This window comes from Megachile rotundata, chromosome 4, assembly GCF_050947335.1.
Source record: "Megachile rotundata isolate GNS110a chromosome 4, iyMegRotu1, whole genome shotgun sequence".
Taxonomy (NCBI): domain Eukaryota; kingdom Metazoa; phylum Arthropoda; class Insecta; order Hymenoptera; family Megachilidae; genus Megachile; species Megachile rotundata.
Genome location: NC_134986.1, coordinates 20468200 through 20485150, shown reverse-complemented (window position 1 = coordinate 20485150; position 16951 = coordinate 20468200). Strand labels below are relative to the sequence as shown.

General features: G+C 39.3%; 1 protein-coding gene across 5 annotated transcripts in view; it reads left to right on the top strand.

Annotated features, from left to right (window-relative positions):
* The window catches only part of Tpst (tyrosylprotein sulfotransferase), a 142892-nt gene that overhangs the window by 71700 nt on the left and 54241 nt on the right, over positions 1-16951 (top strand). Inside the window, exon 1 of one of the 5 annotated variants that reach the window (XM_076530376.1) lies at positions 16002-16132. The exons of the other annotated variants lie outside the window; for them this stretch is intronic. The gene's annotated coding sequence lies outside the window, so the exon portion shown is untranslated. Of the gene's footprint in view, positions 1-16001; positions 16133-16951 lie in introns of those variants that run through there. 5 annotated transcript variants of the gene reach the window in all.

Genomic DNA, 16951 nt, shown 5'->3' with positions numbered 1-16951 from the left:
GTACACCAATTCATTTTCTTATAATTAATTTAATATATAGGCCTTATTTTCGTAAACTTCTTTCAGAATATTTGTTTTATAAAGGTTTGCGAAGATTTTGTAGCAAGGACGATGATGGAAGTGGAGCTTTTAATGATCAGTTTCTGTAGCAGTGATATAGGTCGATGCATGATCAGACTTCACAAATACATTTGCAAACAATTAATTCAATACGCAGGGCTTATTTCCTCGGTTTAAATGTCCGTTTTGTAAAGGTGTGCAAAGCGTTCGTATCACGGACAATATTGAAAATGGAGTTTTTAAAGAAATCAGTGGTATAGATCAATACATGGTCAGCCACGAGGAAACAGCACGATGTTAGGCAAACGGTTGGCCGAGCTCCTACCATGAAACTTTCATACCTCCTCTGCATTTCTAATAAAAATCTCCCCTTGGCCCTTCAGGATGCCTCTTTTAAATTTCTAAATAAATTCACCTCTCTCCGATATACAAAACATGTTTATACGTTTGAGTACAAACGTAACCTTAAAATTCTGCTCGTTTCTTTTTCATTTCTTCGATTTAAATTTTTATGATGGCATCCAAAGTCTCGAATCAATATCGTAGAGTATAAGTGTTTGGAAAATGGAAGTCTAGCGGAAAACCGAAGTTCCTGGGACAAGGGTGGTTAATCCCATTTTCGAGGCAAGGACCTGTTCGAACACCCCTCTTAAGGGCGTCCTCTGGTTTCCGGTGATACGCGCGTGACGGCCACGTTCGATTTACGGTTTTTGATAGAAGCTCCACGAATCGAGACACCTACTCTTCCTCGAGCTTCTGTCTACCCTGAATAAAAGATGATAAGCCATAGCGGTCGAATGATAAACCCTCGGGGTTGACTTACAGGGTACTGCTTTGCCCGCTCGAATTTATTCATACGCGAATGCCCTTCGTGCTGATCCGCGGTCAAATGTGAACAGCTCCTCGATAACATGCTTCGAACACTTCGAAGTAACTTTTAGAAAAATTTATGCAATCAGGAGCTTGAAAATTAAAATTATATTCTGGCGATTATTTCATGCTTGTAATTTAAAGGGACTTGGAGTGTCTCTAAGACTCTTGAAGAGTAAGGAGTGTCTCTTTGTATTTAAACTCGTCTTGTCGCCATCTTTTAAAAATTCTGGTTTTGCTACTCGTGCGAAAGATTGTTTAACATAACGAAAGCGAATAGAATTTCGAAATGCTTTCAGGAATAAATTGTACTATAGATTGAAGCTGTAGAAGGGAATAAAATTGCATGGAAGAGTCCGACGGTGAAGAGATTGATTTTATTTAGCTGGTTACTGTTTCGTGACTTATTGTTTTGCACCGACTGTTCCTTCTTGATTCAATTTTATCTCGAGAAAACGTCGTGTCTGCAACAACAACGTAGAAGTGTAAAGGACCTGTTTTATACCCGAGTGAAATATGCAAATTGAAAGTCAATATAACACGGTTCACGCACAGGTTTTCGCAATTCCTGCGGCCTGTTATTTCTCATTTTCTTCGTGGTCGAAACAAACGATCCAATAGAACCACGACGATTCCGTAGGAATCGAACACTATTATTCTATCACCGTCAGGCCGTTTTCCCTCTGTCCTGGATATCCTTATGGATGGCAACGTTAAATTCTACTTTCCGTAAAGCTTGGTCTTTTGTTCGAACGCCCTGAGGAATGCTTCGATTCTACGTGAATTTTCTTTGCTTCTACGTTTATACGAAAGAACCATTGCTTCAATTTCTTTCCTTATTTTTTCAACGCTTTGTAACTAGTCAGCATCTTGCATTTGCTGCTGTCTTGGCAACTATCTCTTTCATTACACATACACGCAAGTGACATTATAAATAATTTTGCATCTCGAATGAAACGTACGCGCAGCATTTATCAAAAATGAACGCGTTATGCAACTTGCAGTTATGCTTGTGCAACTCTTTTATTATACACAACCTTAAGAACGGTTCTATTTGTATCTCGAATGCATTATATTTTTATGATTCAAAAAATCCCTCTTTACCTAGCCTGTGCTCTTGAAGGTAAAGTTCCTTACATTGAAATAAATTATTTAAAATATCTGAATGTGGAGCAGAAGTTTACGGACGAATTTAGCAGTACACGCGTTTCTCGGTGATTTCAATAAATTGATGGAATATAGAAATCTCCTCGAACAATTCACAAGGTATAAATGTGAACCGTCCTTTGTTCTGAAAACATCTCCTTAAAATTCAAAAGCACCTCCATTCAGTGACGGTATCAATGAAACTCGAGTCGATAGAACCTGTTGACCCCAATCGAAAGAGATGAATTAAAATCCTATCCGCAAATTTTTCTTTCTCCCGCGACACGAAGGAAGAAAATAAAAAGGCGAGCGTAACACGGGGAACAAAAAGCCGCTGTCGGGGCCGACTTGACTGTCCCCCGCGACGATCTTAAGATCTTAAAATCCGGGAATCCGTTCAGACTGTTCCATCAGACCCAGAAAAATTCCATTGTTCGCGCGGATCTCGATGCTATTCCTATCTCTCTCTGCCTTTCTCCTCGTCCATTTTCCACCCGTTTGCATATTCTATCCACCTTCACCGAATGGAGTGAAAAGCGAGACGATATCGTTGTTCCGCGGACTTTGTTTCCGGAACGTATTATCGGCCGGTGAACAGGCAGTGTAAAGTCGATTCAAAAATCGAACCGATATTGCAGGTGCAACCCGGCCTTGTTGGAGGTACACCAGGACAATGGACATTTTTTTTTGTCAAACCAAAGGATTAGAGATGCTATCGATTTATCAGCAATTTCGAAATTCTGTATGATTTGATTGTACGCGATTCGATGCGTTTCGATTCAACGAGATTTAATTTGCCGCCATTCAATTCTGTGAAACGTAATTCAAAACGATTCGGTTCGTCGAAATTTCATTCGGAATGATTCAATTTGACACCATTTAATTTGGTTCGATTTAATTCGACGTAATCTGATTTGGTGCGATGTAGTTTAATTCGGCACGGTTCGATTCTTTGATTCAATTCGTGATTCGGTTTTATTCAATTCGACGCGTTTCGATGGTCGATTTTATTCGACAGGATTTAGTTCCGTGCAATTTAACTGGGAATGATTCAATTCGATGTCAGTTAATTTGGCACGATTTAATTCGACGTAATCTGATTTGGTGCGATGCAGTTTAATTCGGCACGGTTCGATTCTACGTGATTCAATCCGCTGCGACTCAATTCGATTTTATTCAATTCGTCGCGTTTCGATCCTACGCGATTTTATTCGACAGAATTCAATTCCATGTAATTTAATTCGGAACGATTCAGTTCGATGTAATTTAATTCGCAATGACTCAATCTGATATAATTTAAATTTGCTCGATTTAATTTCACATAATCTGATGCAGTACGCTACGATTCGATGTAGTTCAATTCAACACGGTTCGATTCTTTGTAATTCAATCTGCTGCGACTCAATTCGGTTTTATTCAGTTCGTCGCGTTTCGATTGTACGTGTTTCAATTCGACATAATTTAGTCCCATGTAATTTAATTCAGAACGGTTCAGTTCGATGTAATTTAATTCGCAATGACTCAATCTGATATAATTTAAATTTGCTCGATTTAATTTCACATAATCTGATGCAGTACGCTACGATTCGATGTAGTTCAATTCAACACGGTTCGATTCTTTGTAATTCAATCTGCTGCGACTCAATTCGATTTTATTCAATTCAACGCGTTTTGATCTTACGCGATTTTATTCGACAGAATTCAATTCCATGTAATTTAATTCGGAACGATTCAGTTCGACGTAATTTGATTCACAATGACTCAATCTGATATAATTTAAATTTGCTCGATTTAATTTCACATAATCTGATGTAGTACGCTACGATTCGATGTAGTTCAATTCAACACGGTTCGATTCTTTGTAATTCAATCTGCTGCGACTCAATTCGGTTTTATTCAATTCGACGCGTTTTGATTATACGTGTTTCAATTCGACATAATTCAGTCCCATGTAGTTTAATTCAGAACGGTTCAGTTCGATGTAATTTAATTCGCAATGACTCAATCTGATATTATTTAAGTTTGCTCGATTTAATTCGACATAATCAGATTTGATTCGGTACAGTTTAATTCTTTACAATTCAATTCCTTGTAACTTTCAGTGTTACTCAATACTGAATAAATACTCAGTACTGTTTCAATTCAACGATACACAATTCTACACTATTTAATCACAATTTAATTTACCACGATTGAGTTCAACATCGATGCAATTCAATTCTACGCGATTCAGCAGCACAGTTCAGTTGTCCTCGCACCGATACATTTCAATTCAAACCACTTCAACATGAAGGACCCACAAGTTAAAGTCTAACATAAAATGATTGGCCACCCTAATACCTGATCGGTTCCGCAGTAATTCTACAGACTATATTAGCTCTTTTTATCCCTCAGACAATGCACGTAGTTGTCTTTTTTTTCTTCGGGTTGAACCGTCGCGAAAACCGACTTCTTTATTCACCTCGAAATAACGAGGCGGACCATAATTCATCATCTCTTACCGTATATAAAGGTATTATCCTGCAAAGTATAAGAGAGGGATTTAGGGAAAAGTTACTATGCGTACGTACGGTTCGCTGGAACCAGTTCTGTTCTGAATTCGTCGCTCGTTCTTTGAAAAGTAGAAACTAGGGCAGACGGTGAGTCTCTTTCGAATGAATGTGTAAGGACTACGTTTCTGTTGGATGGTTTCTCTTCTTCTATTTTTTTGCTTTTATTTGAGAAAGATTGTATCTACCTCTTGCGAAAAGATTGTTCCAATAAGGGGTCGAGAGGGCAACATTCTTTCAAGCAAAAGTGTCAGATATCTATGCGCGCTTCCGGAACTCGAGTGCTTTTTTCAATTTAATCTTGTACTTTCTAATTTTTACACTACTTAACATAGATTCGTTCTTTATTTTTTTAAGACAGTTACGTTCAAATACATGAAAGTACATTTCACTAAAATAATTACTTGTTTACATTTCACTAAAATAATTAATTGTTTACAATTTACAGTATACTTGTCGACACACCGTGAGTTCTTGCTGCACTCTTAATTTCTTCGCAGCGCAATTTTCTCGCTGTTCATATTTATATGATTTTCGATTCCGCCTGATAAATTTCCCTAACAAATCCCGCGTGTATACGTTCGTCGATAGCGATTTATGGAATTAAACGTCAGAGTTGAATCGTCACGAATATTTTTGCGCTTCTTGACGAACAAAGAATTATTGACATCCGTTTCTCCGACAGTGACGATCGATGTGCGAGGCTGACGCGTGTCAGACACAGAAGAAAGATGGTCTTCGTGGTCTATCGATTTTTTCCTCGCTATGGAAACGACTCGATGACCGAGTTAGCGTCAGAAATCAAAACGTTCGCTCGGCTCTGTCATCCCGCTATGAAGTTGAAATCAATTTATGGATACGTTCAATTTGATTCTACTTTCAACTTTCAATGAACAGTGAAACGCAACAGAAAATGAATGTTCATCTCCGCGCTGTGTCTTTCGTTTCCGATGCAGCGTTTAAAAATAGTTTTATAAACGCGTAGAAAATTTGTGTTCAACGTTTGATTCGATACGGAAAGCTATATTTTATGAATACTTAATCGGTAGCAGGATGAAATGTTTGCTTTCAGATCGGTATTTAATACACCGTAGAGTGATATTTATAAAATGAGTTTCCCACGTTTGCTACGTAATCGCCAATGTTTTAATAAGCAGAAAAGGAACTAATATTCTGTAATCCGTGACGTCGAAATAAATCCTCCTTCGTTAACATTTGTATACGAGAGCTTATTTATCGAGGGAAACTGAACAAACATATTCGCGAATGTTTTCAACGAAGAATAATCCTGATTATTTCAGTGGCGAACACGGTCCTTTAGACAGCGAGGAAAGCATCAGAACGGAGAGGAAAGAAGCCGCGCAAAAATCGTTTGAGAATTCAGGACCGGTTATCCTGGCCGGCCATTTGCCAGAACCATCCGACGAAATTAGAGATTCCAGGCTGGATTAGGAGAAGGCTGAAATCCGTGTGGAATCCGGTCGATTTCCACTCATTTCACCGTACCTCTCCTTTCGTTTCTTTCTTCCGTATCCATAGGATCTTGTCTGGCTTTTTCCTGACATCCAGATTTGTCTCCGATGCAAATCTCTACAAGGAGATAACGTGCTCGAAGATCCTAAGAGTTCTGATTCAATACGAATGGCCTTCGAACTCGATACGTTTTAATTCCACGTGGTTTCACGTGTTTCCAGTTGAGACGCGTTTTTAAGTCAACACTAAATATCTTCTATTAACATCAGGACTATTAGCTTGTACCTACAATATGTCTTTTAATTATTGTACCTACAATACGTCTATCAGATTGTACCTACAATATGTCTTTTAATTATTGTACCTATAATACGTCTATCAGATTGTACCTACAATATGTCTATTAAATATTGTGCCTACAATATGTCTATTAAATATTGTACCTACAAAATGTCTATTAAATATTGTACCTACAAAATGTCTATTAAATATTGTACCTACAATATGTCTATTAAATATTGTGCCTACAATATGTCTATTAAATATTGTACCTACAAAATGTCTATTAAATATTGTACCTACAAAATGTCTATTAAATATTGTATCTACAATATGTCTATTAAATATTGTATCTACAATATGTCTATTAAATATTGTGCCTACAATATGTCTACTAAATATTGTGCCTTCAATATGTCTATTAAATATTGTATCTACAATATGTCTATTAAATATTGTGCCTACAATATGTCTATTAAATATTGTACTTACAATATGTCTATTAAATATTGTACCTACAATACATCTATATCAGCTTGTGTCTACAGTTCTTCTATTAACATCAGCACCATCAGCTTGTACCTACAATATGTCTTTCAAATATTGTACCTACAATACGTCTATTAAATATTGTACCTGCAATACGTCTATATTAGCTTGTATCTACAGTTCTTCTATTAACTTCAGCACCATCAGCTTGTACCTACAATACGTCTATTAATTATTGTACCTACAATACGTCTATCAGCTTGTATCTACAGTTCTTCTATTAACATCAGCACCATCAGCTTGTACCTACAATACGTCTATTAAATATTGTATCTACAATACGTCTATCAGCTTGTATCTACAATACGTCTATCAGCTTGTATCTACAGTTCTTCTATTAACATCAGCACCCTCAGCTTGTACCTACAATATGTCTTTTAAATATTGTACCTACAATACGTCTATCAGCTTGTATCTATAGTACTCATATTAACATCAGCACTATGAGTCTGCACCTCCAGTACCCCTATTAACATCATTTTTTCCGGCGAATCCCCACGGCTTATACTCTTTATTCGTATTATCCTCTTCTTGGCATAGACAATTCCGTATTGTACGTGGCGTATTGTTTAACCGAGCAAGAAATAATTAATGTCTCACAGCGGTCGGTATATAAATGCAAATTTGCAATCTTCTCTCGATTCGCAGCTTCAACGGGAATTTGTTTCAATTAGCCAGAACGAAACCATCTCATAATCGTATTATCCCCGCGAACACGACGCAAGGGAAATCTTTGTTCAACAAAAAAAAGGGAATTTGGTCCGTGTGTTCGTGCAAGCAATTTCTGCCCGTAATTAGGATATAATTGTTTTCCAATATATCGGGACTCGTAACGATGCAACGAAACACGGCGTAACTGCGAGGCAATTTCTTCGAGAAACTGCACGAAAAATTGGGATGCTCGGAACTTGGCAAAACACTAGCTATTTTCGTAAATGGCGCTTCTCGAACGACGTTACACGCGTTAACCTTCGCTTCGGCCTGTAAACGTCGCGTTCGATTGCTATTACGGGGACATTATCGATTCCGTTCGATTCGCTCCGAACTATCTCGTTCGACAGGACTGTTAACATCTTGTAAGCCGAGATTCGCAACATTCTCTTAGTCGATCTAACTGCGAAGAACTTCCTATCAAAATTCGTTATTAGCTGCTCTTTCAAACACGTTCGTGTATAAATCGAGACTCGTACGTTAATTTCTCCCACGGTTGACAGACACAGTAGTTAACAGTCACTAGTCTGCTGAAGCAAAAATTGGATCAATAAATAAATTCACGACATTACATCTTCTCACGAATTCTGTCATATAATTGAAAAGTGAATAATCATATTGTAGAAGGTGGATCGAATTACTGTCTGCTATTGTTGAAAATTGTTCAAGTTCCATAAGTACCGAAATATTTGATGCTGGCGTATTAATCGAAATCAACGAGAATGTGGACCAGTCGATCCTAATTACGTTCCGTTCGATTAATCCGTTCGATCAATCCGTGGAAACATTACCCATAAAGCGTTAACGTAATTTGACGAAGCAAATGTAAAAGGTGTGAAATGAAGCCATAAATATCGACACAAAATTCAATATTTTCAGCCGTGAGTCGAAATGGATGAAACACAACAACAGCTCTCGCAGTGAAAAATTCGTTTTAAATTAACAAACGAGTCGAACGATTCCATTGAAAGCGATAAGGGTGCTCGAGAACTGGATGACCGAATACACGATAGCATAGAAAACACGATACACTCATGGATTATGAAAGAACGAAATTCGACGATGGCCATTTGCAATTAATCGATGCTCTTTGAAGCTTAGAGGAACCGAGTGTTCGAAGTTTATGATATGTACTCTGGTTAATATACATGTCAATCGTGATGTCGTTTGTTCGATAATTAGTCGAAGTTTATTAACCCTTTGATTTGCCAGGTGCTCAGAACTAGCGATATTAAACAGAAAGTTGAAATGTTAATTTGGTCAATCATTGACTATGTGGACTCCAAATTAGACTTATTCGAATAAAATGTCAGGGGACTTGTTAACCCCTTGCCGTAAAGACAAAATTAATTATTCATAAGTATAATGTTTAAACAAACAGTAAAAATTAAGATGTGAATATTTTATATTCAGCGATCTTTGATAATACAAATTATAGTTGGACTTAAATTTTAAGAGTATTCAAAATTTTAGTAAAATCATATTTGAGCTGTGAGTGCGTCACGAGTGAGACTCGTCAAAGTACAAGGGGTTAATCGACTGCAGTCACAATTTTTAACAAACTCCGAATTCCTGTACATATAAAAAACATTTCTAAATTAAGAACCGAGTGATTATTTCGGATATAGTTAAACAGCCAATGCTCGAACAGTTCGAAATGTTAAAAATATAATCCCCGTGAGTCGAAGCCTCAAATGGAGCATTAAACCTCGCCCGAAGCTGAGGGCTCTCATTAGTAGGATATCCGTAATATCGAATTCGTGACGCTAATTACGGAAGGTTGAAAAGGTTCATTGAAGATATGATATCTGGGATAATTAACATATAGTTATATACAACGATGTTTGAGCAGCGTGTCATTAACTGGAGTAATTAGCAAGTCGGAGAAGACTGTTCGGTAAAAATGGAGCGCATCGTCGTTTCGTTCGAGCGAAACTGTTACTTCGCGATTCGAGGTTGTTACTTCGCAGAGGGAACGATGTCGCGGATCCGTCGTTTTCCCCGGAGGAAAACGTCGAGCCACCAAGTTAATTAACTGTTGCATGTACATCCGCGCAAACGTATCCTTGGAAATCCATCTGTCGCAGTCGCGTGACCGAAGGCAACGTGGCTGTTTCTCTTTCTTGTAGCCCGTCGCAGAACCTCTAGACAGTGAACTTGCGTTAATTGAAATGCACGTCGTCGACTCGGTGCGCCTCCTAATAAGAGTTGCAAACACGCTAACATCAAATCTTGATCTCCGCTCGGTTTTCAATTATAATTCGTCGAATTTTCCGCGGCGTCGAATGGATTTCTCACTGAAACGTGACAAGGTTTGTTTCCCTAATTTGCTGGTGCTCTACTGTCAAATCCGCTTGTGATCTTCACCTTAACTGCATCGACACCGTTCCATTAAGATCGATATCACAATATTTAATTATTGATCCTTTCGGTTAAAGTATTCTAACCATAAAGTTCCACCGAGGAAACAATCGAAATTCGCTAATATTTTGATTAATTCGTAATCACAGTTTACTATGACACTACAGCGTAACGTTAATCGTTATTAATGTAATATCAGGGTTCCGAGAACCAAGGGTGCTTAAGGATAACAAGACACTTTCTGGACAAGGTTTCTGATCGTTACGCCTGAAGAGTCTCCGCGTCAAAAAGTAGACCTAGGTTCAACCTCGAGGAACGACCTTATCGCTTTCCAATAACAGCGACCACAGGCGTTGCTCAGCATTAACAATTCAATTCTATATTTCCCCGGAGTCTGTCGAACTGGTCAGCTCGGATTCACGTCTCCGCAGGGAAATACGTTGTTAGTTAATATGGACGGCTACCTGCAACCTTACTCAGACTCTGACGTTCTCATTATTAATGTCGTTCCGAAATGCTTACATCGAAGCTGCCTCGAACGTGATTCTTATTTGAAACATCTTCGACCAAATTCAGATTTTTCCATTAACCTTTTACACTCCTTAATTTCTGTAGCAACTCCTTCATTTACAAAATACATCAAAAAAGGACTCTCAGTAAAATGTATTGTAACAGTGTGGAGTATGTGACAAATACATTTTTCATTTATTATAAATAGTAATTAAATGAAAATATACAATTCAACATTTATCTGAATCATTCATAAGAGAAATGTGATGTCATAGGAGTGCAAAGGGTTAAGCTTTAATTAACTTGCTTCTGAAGTATAAAATTAGGAAGATTAAGAAATAAATATTTTGAGATTAAACGACAAAATTAGTTAAAGAAAGTGAAGAATAGATATTGAAGTTTTCCGACTAAAGTAATTTGCCCGTCGCAAAAATTCGCCGCGCGTATCTCGTCAATCTTATTGTCACGACCGATTCCCTAGGGAAATCGTGTTCAGCATCCCTATGATTCGAGCGGAAGAGAGGCTGTGGTCTCTCCTTCATTGTCCCCGAACATTTCATCCACACTTTATCCTGTTTGCGCAAGCTGTCGAGGCGAGTAAACCGAAACTAACGGCTGGATCCGCTCCATTACGACGGAAGTAGGTGCTAACGACTGACAATTACTTTCGCTGAAGCGTGGAAGACCAGTAGAGAAGCACAAACAACGCGGATTAACGCGTGTCTCGTTAACTTGGGATAAACTTTTAGCTCGAATTGTCCGCTTTTATAGGCCGTTTACTCCTTGCATTTCTACCTGTAGATGTTTTTGTCCCCCTTTTATCAGTCAGAAATAACTGTTAACTACGATAGTATTAAAATCATTAAAGAAAATCAAAATGTGATTACTTTGTCTTCAACATCATTGTAACAGGTCTTTGACTGTACAAATTATAATTGAACTTTAAATTGAAATGTATTAAATATTCAAGCAAGATTTGTCGCAGTTGAACTGTGAGTGCGTCATGAGTCTGGTTCGTCAAAATACTGCAAAGGTTAAAGAAACTAGCGTTCACGAGAACTAGGTAGATCCTAGTCTTAAGTGATTTAACCTAATCAAATTGTATTAAGATGTCGATACGTGGAAAAATAATTAGGTTCTATTGTTGAACAGAAATTTCATTGTGACAAAATACTGCAAGGGGTTAAAGAGTTCAGCGTTCACGAGAACTAGGTAGATCCTAGTCTTATGTTATTTAACCTAATCAAATTCTATTAAGATGTCGATACGTGGAAAAATAATAGGGTTCTACTATTGAGTAGAAATTTCATTGTGACAAAATACTGCAAGGGGTTAAAGAGTCCAGCGTTCACCAGAACTAGGTAGATCCTAGTTAAGACTAGGACTTAAGAGTGATTTCCGAAAGATACCAAGTTCTATAATATTAAAATAACAAATTCGTGGAAAAATATTAAATTCTTCAGTTGATTAAAAATTTCACTCTGACAAAATCCTGCGAAGGGTTAAAAAATCCAGCGTTCCCAAAAACTGGAGAGATCCAGTTCTTAAGTGATTTCCGAGAGGTACCAAATTCTAATAAGATAAATACGTAAAAAAATATTAGGCTCTATTGAACAGAAATTTCCCTGCGACATTTCCAAATTCTAAGGCACCGAAGAGGCTCTGAATAGAACCTGAAGACGCAAAGTGATATTTGAAGAGATTCCAAGTAGAATCAGAGGAAGACTCATTTCCACGCACAGTCATCCATCACTGTTTTACAGTATGTGAGATTCTCGTACGTTAGACGGATTTGCGAGCATGTTTGCGAGGCAGAGAAGAAGCATTAAAATCGAATAGATCGAGTCTGAAAGCGTTTCATCGATCAGGAAGGAGGGAATGTAGGACAAAGATGTATCGAGCGAGGAGGAGCCGATGATAGAAACGGGAAAAGAGCACCGTAAACGAGTTTCTGTATTCAACGTATCCGTTTTCATTTATCGACGACGCGTTCGGTAGAACGACGCTCGAATTTGCATCTTTATCGAGAACAAACTCGATAAAGCCTGTTAAACTGTAAAAAATTGCCGCGAAAATCATGGATAAAACGTTCGGACGCTTTCTTTATCGGCAGCGGCGTTTCGTTAATCGTCCGAACGCGTGTAATAGATTCCGCCGTTTCGTATATTGATAATCGAAATATGACAATGTCCGAACGATACCCTATTAATTCACGCGATCGCTGTTTCAGGATTGTTGGCTATCCATCTTGCTTGAAGTGTACAGATTGCCTCGAGTCAATGTTTCGATGTTTGCGTCGTATAATGTTTGCCGAACGCGAGATATCGATGTAATTAATGCTCGATGGTGTATCAAAAGTTGTATAAATTTAACGCAACGCTCGATTTTCATTTGCATCTCCCGGTAACTATTGACAGAAACGGCGCAAATTAATTGCGCTATCATTTTGCCGGCCGAGCGTGTCCCCCTTTTTCCCAATTAAAAATGCAATTTAGCCGAATAATTTATCATTTTTATTGCTCGTTATTGATGCAAAACATTGATCAAAAATTTTAAGCCATAACGATATTTCAATCTTTATCTGTTTTTCGACACGCCGTGCGTCGACAGTAGAGCGAGACACGTATAGTCAGACGTAGCGAAATTCAACTCGCGTACGGATAACATTCAAATTCAAGCTTACAGTTTGTTAGCCGCTCGCACGAATTGTAACGAAGGTAAAGAAAAGAATCGCCAGCGGTTTCTTGCAGGAAAAATTAAGTGTCCCGTTTAAGGTTTACAGCCGGTGTCTGATGTAATTTCCCGCGAGGACGGTGAACGCTCGGTTGAAGCTGCGACGAAAACGCGAGGCATCCGGCAAATCGTACAATGCAAGCTTAAGCCACGAGACACAAGATTTTTCTCCAAGGAAAAATACAAATCCACCTAGCGACTCGTCGTGAATCGCAAGAAGCGCACTCTCCACGGGACGACGCTAAATCCGACTTCCGACTAGGGCATTTCTTAGAAGAACAAATTAAACCATCAAACGAAGCGATTACGATTCAAGCAGAAAGCTACTCGAAACTCTTTGTCGAACTTTGCCAACTTTCGTCGTTAGGTTTCTTGCTTCGTTACGTGTGCGGGCTATTTGTACCCGTAAATGTTACTCTCCAACCAAATTTTTATCTGCAAATGGTTTTCAAAGACGCATTGGGGCGCATTAAACCATAGTGCGAAGTTCAATTAGATACAACTATTGAACAACGAAACGGCATAAGTAAGGTTTGAGGTGATTAATAACAATATGGCATGTGGCGATGTAACGCGTGGCAATACTACGCGTAGTGATATAACGCATGGCGGTATAACGCGTTACAATTCAGATGTGTGGTGATGCTATTCGTGGTGATACAACACGTGGTGGTACCACATGTGGCAATATGGACGCGTGACAATACTACGCGTAGGGATACCACGCGTGGCAATACTATGCGTGGTGGTACCACACGTGGCAATATGGACGCGTGGCGATATAATGCGTGACAATACTACGCGTAGGGATACCACGCGTGGCAATACTATGCGTGGTGATACCACACGTGGCAATATGGACGCGTGGCGATACAATGCGTGGCAATACTATGCGTGGTGATACTACACGTGGTGGTACCACTCGTGGCAATATGGTCGCGTGGCAATACTACGCGTAGTGATACCACGCATGGCAATACTATGCGTGGTGATACCACGCGTGGTGATACCACACGTGACAATATGGACGCGTGACGATATAATGCGTAGCAATACTACGCGTAGTGATACCACGCGTGGCAATACTATGCGTGGTGATACCACACGTGGTGGTACCACACGTGGCAATATGGACGCATGGCAATACTGCGCGTAGTGATACCACGCGTGGCAGTACTATGCGTGGTGATACTACACGTGGCAATATGGACGCGTGGCGATATAATGCGTAGCAATACTACGCGTAGTGATACCACGCGTGGCAGTACTATGCATGGTGATACCACACGTGGCAATATGGACGCATGGCGACATGGACGCGTGGCGATATAATGCGTGGCAATACCACGCGTAGTGATACCACGCGTGGCAATACTACGCGTAGTGATACCACGCGTGGCGGTATAACGCGTTGCAATTTGGAAGCGTATCAATGCTATGCGTGGGGATCGAACACGTGGCAATATGGGCGCGTGGCGATATATCGCAAGGCAATACTACGCGTAGTACAACTATTGAAAAACTAACGAAACGGCTTAAGGAAGGTTCGAGGTAATTAATAACGAGATTGGAATGCTCAAGTCGGTCACAAAAGATGGCCACCCGAACAAATCATGGTTTCAATCCTTAGCAAGTCTGAGTCCGTGTCTTACAACTGAGAAGAAAATTTTATCCAATTTGTTCAGTTGCATTTAGTTTTCAGATTTAAATATTTTAAATCGTAAATTGTTTCCTACAGTTTAATATCGTAAAACCGCGTCTCTTCCCCTAAATCTTCTTTTCCTTTTCGCAGAGCTTTGTAAAAGTATTTAAACGAGAGAAAATTAGCTTTCTGTGCATCAGCAGTTTAATCTTTTCAATTAGTCGATTAGTGTTATAATTCTGTAAGTATAGTTCGAAAGCAATTATTTGATCCGGACACTGGCAGATTCTGGAGTAACGAGAAGAGACAACCTCTACGGGATTGCGAGTGGAAAGGGTTGAAACAAGGCTGCAAAATCTCGTCCCTTCGGGATGCTCTCGCGTTGGATTTAAAATACGTGGCGGGCAGGAAATAAATCTTTTTCAATTTGCTCGAACAATTTTGTTGAAACAACAATTCGTTGATAGGTTTGCTCGGTTTGTGCGCTTTTTCCCTGGCTATAGATAACAATTTGGGAAAACGCCGATTTCGACACGCGAATTTCTCTTTGAAATTCCGCGAAAATGTTGCGCTCTTTGTACGTACACAAAGCGACGAAATACCCCCGTCGAAACGTGAGCTTTTAGCGCTTAATTTACTTCTTTTACTGTCAATTTCAATGCATAAGGTTGGTGAATAGCGGACTAAAATGGAACCTTCGACGAGCGACGCGTAAAGAAATTTTTAATGGAAAGGAAAGAGCTCGCGCTTACATATTTTTCGATTTTAGTACGCGTTCAACGTCGAGCACAATTATAGCCGCGATATAACAAAACAGGATTTACCGATTAAAAAATTGACCATGTAAGTTGCTCTGTTCGATACCGTGCGAGGTTTCTGCGTGAGTTTTTCGTCAGAAATAATTTCAACAGTTTCAAGGAAGAAATACGGGCCAAGAAGTGTAGCATTCATAACACGTATTACGAGAGAGCGTTGTAAGATTAAACTGGGATTAAATTACTCGTTCGCTGTAAAGTTCGCCCGTGATAAATCGGGTTATCGTTGTCGACCCTTAGTTCCCAAGCCTGTGCTGTCCTCAGACCGCGCGAATAACACGAAAATACCATTTTCTGTTACAGATCACGAGGTACATCGACCATTAACAACTTCTTGTCTTCTCGTGCTACCGGTTGCGCAAACATTCTAATTTGTTATTCAATCTTACCTGGCCATTGGTTAAGCCGCGCAGGTGCGAGCGGCTATAAAAATGGTAAAACACTTTTTCTGGGAGAATCATAAATCCTCGTTTTACGTGTCTAACCTGGCCGAGCTCGGGTTCTCGTGAACTTACTTACTTACTTCCCATTCATCTTGATCCGATTAAAAAATATTTTGCCCGAATTAAAGTTACATGAACCACGGTTTTTTACAACTTTCTTCCCTCGGAGTAATCTACGAATTGAACAAACTTTTCTTGGACAAAAATCGGATTAACGCGTTCAACTTAGATAGTTCTTCCGAAAAAGTCGGCAACTGTTTTCGCCACGAAGATAAGCGAAATTATTTCCGATAATTATCCGGAAATGTTTTGTGCTCGAACTCATCTTTTCGACGGGGAGCCTTTCAACAGTCGTTGAACTCCGGCAACACGATTAGCATTCGCTTGTACTCTAAACTAAAGTTTAACGGGATCATTTTCGACTGCAGCGGTACACGACACGCTTCGTTTGCATTTTCCCGAACAAATTGCAATTTTCATTACATCGTTCGTTATCCCTCTCTTTCCCGTTTTCGGTTTTAATTAAATTCGACCGAACGGATATCAAGTTACGAAACGCACTTCAAATTAATACCTGGAATACACGCTCGAACGCTCTGCAATATTTTTATCCGCCCACTCCGTTATTTAAACAATGTAAATCGAAACTCGTGCGCGAAGTTAAAACTCGATGAAAATTCGCGAATGTCGAGGGTCCAGCGTTATTTTATCGACGAAATTACCCCGATACTCGCGACACTTCTTCCGTTTCCGTTGTCCTATTTCGCCGCCGAATATTCCGACGATGGATCGACTAGCCGACGAATTTAA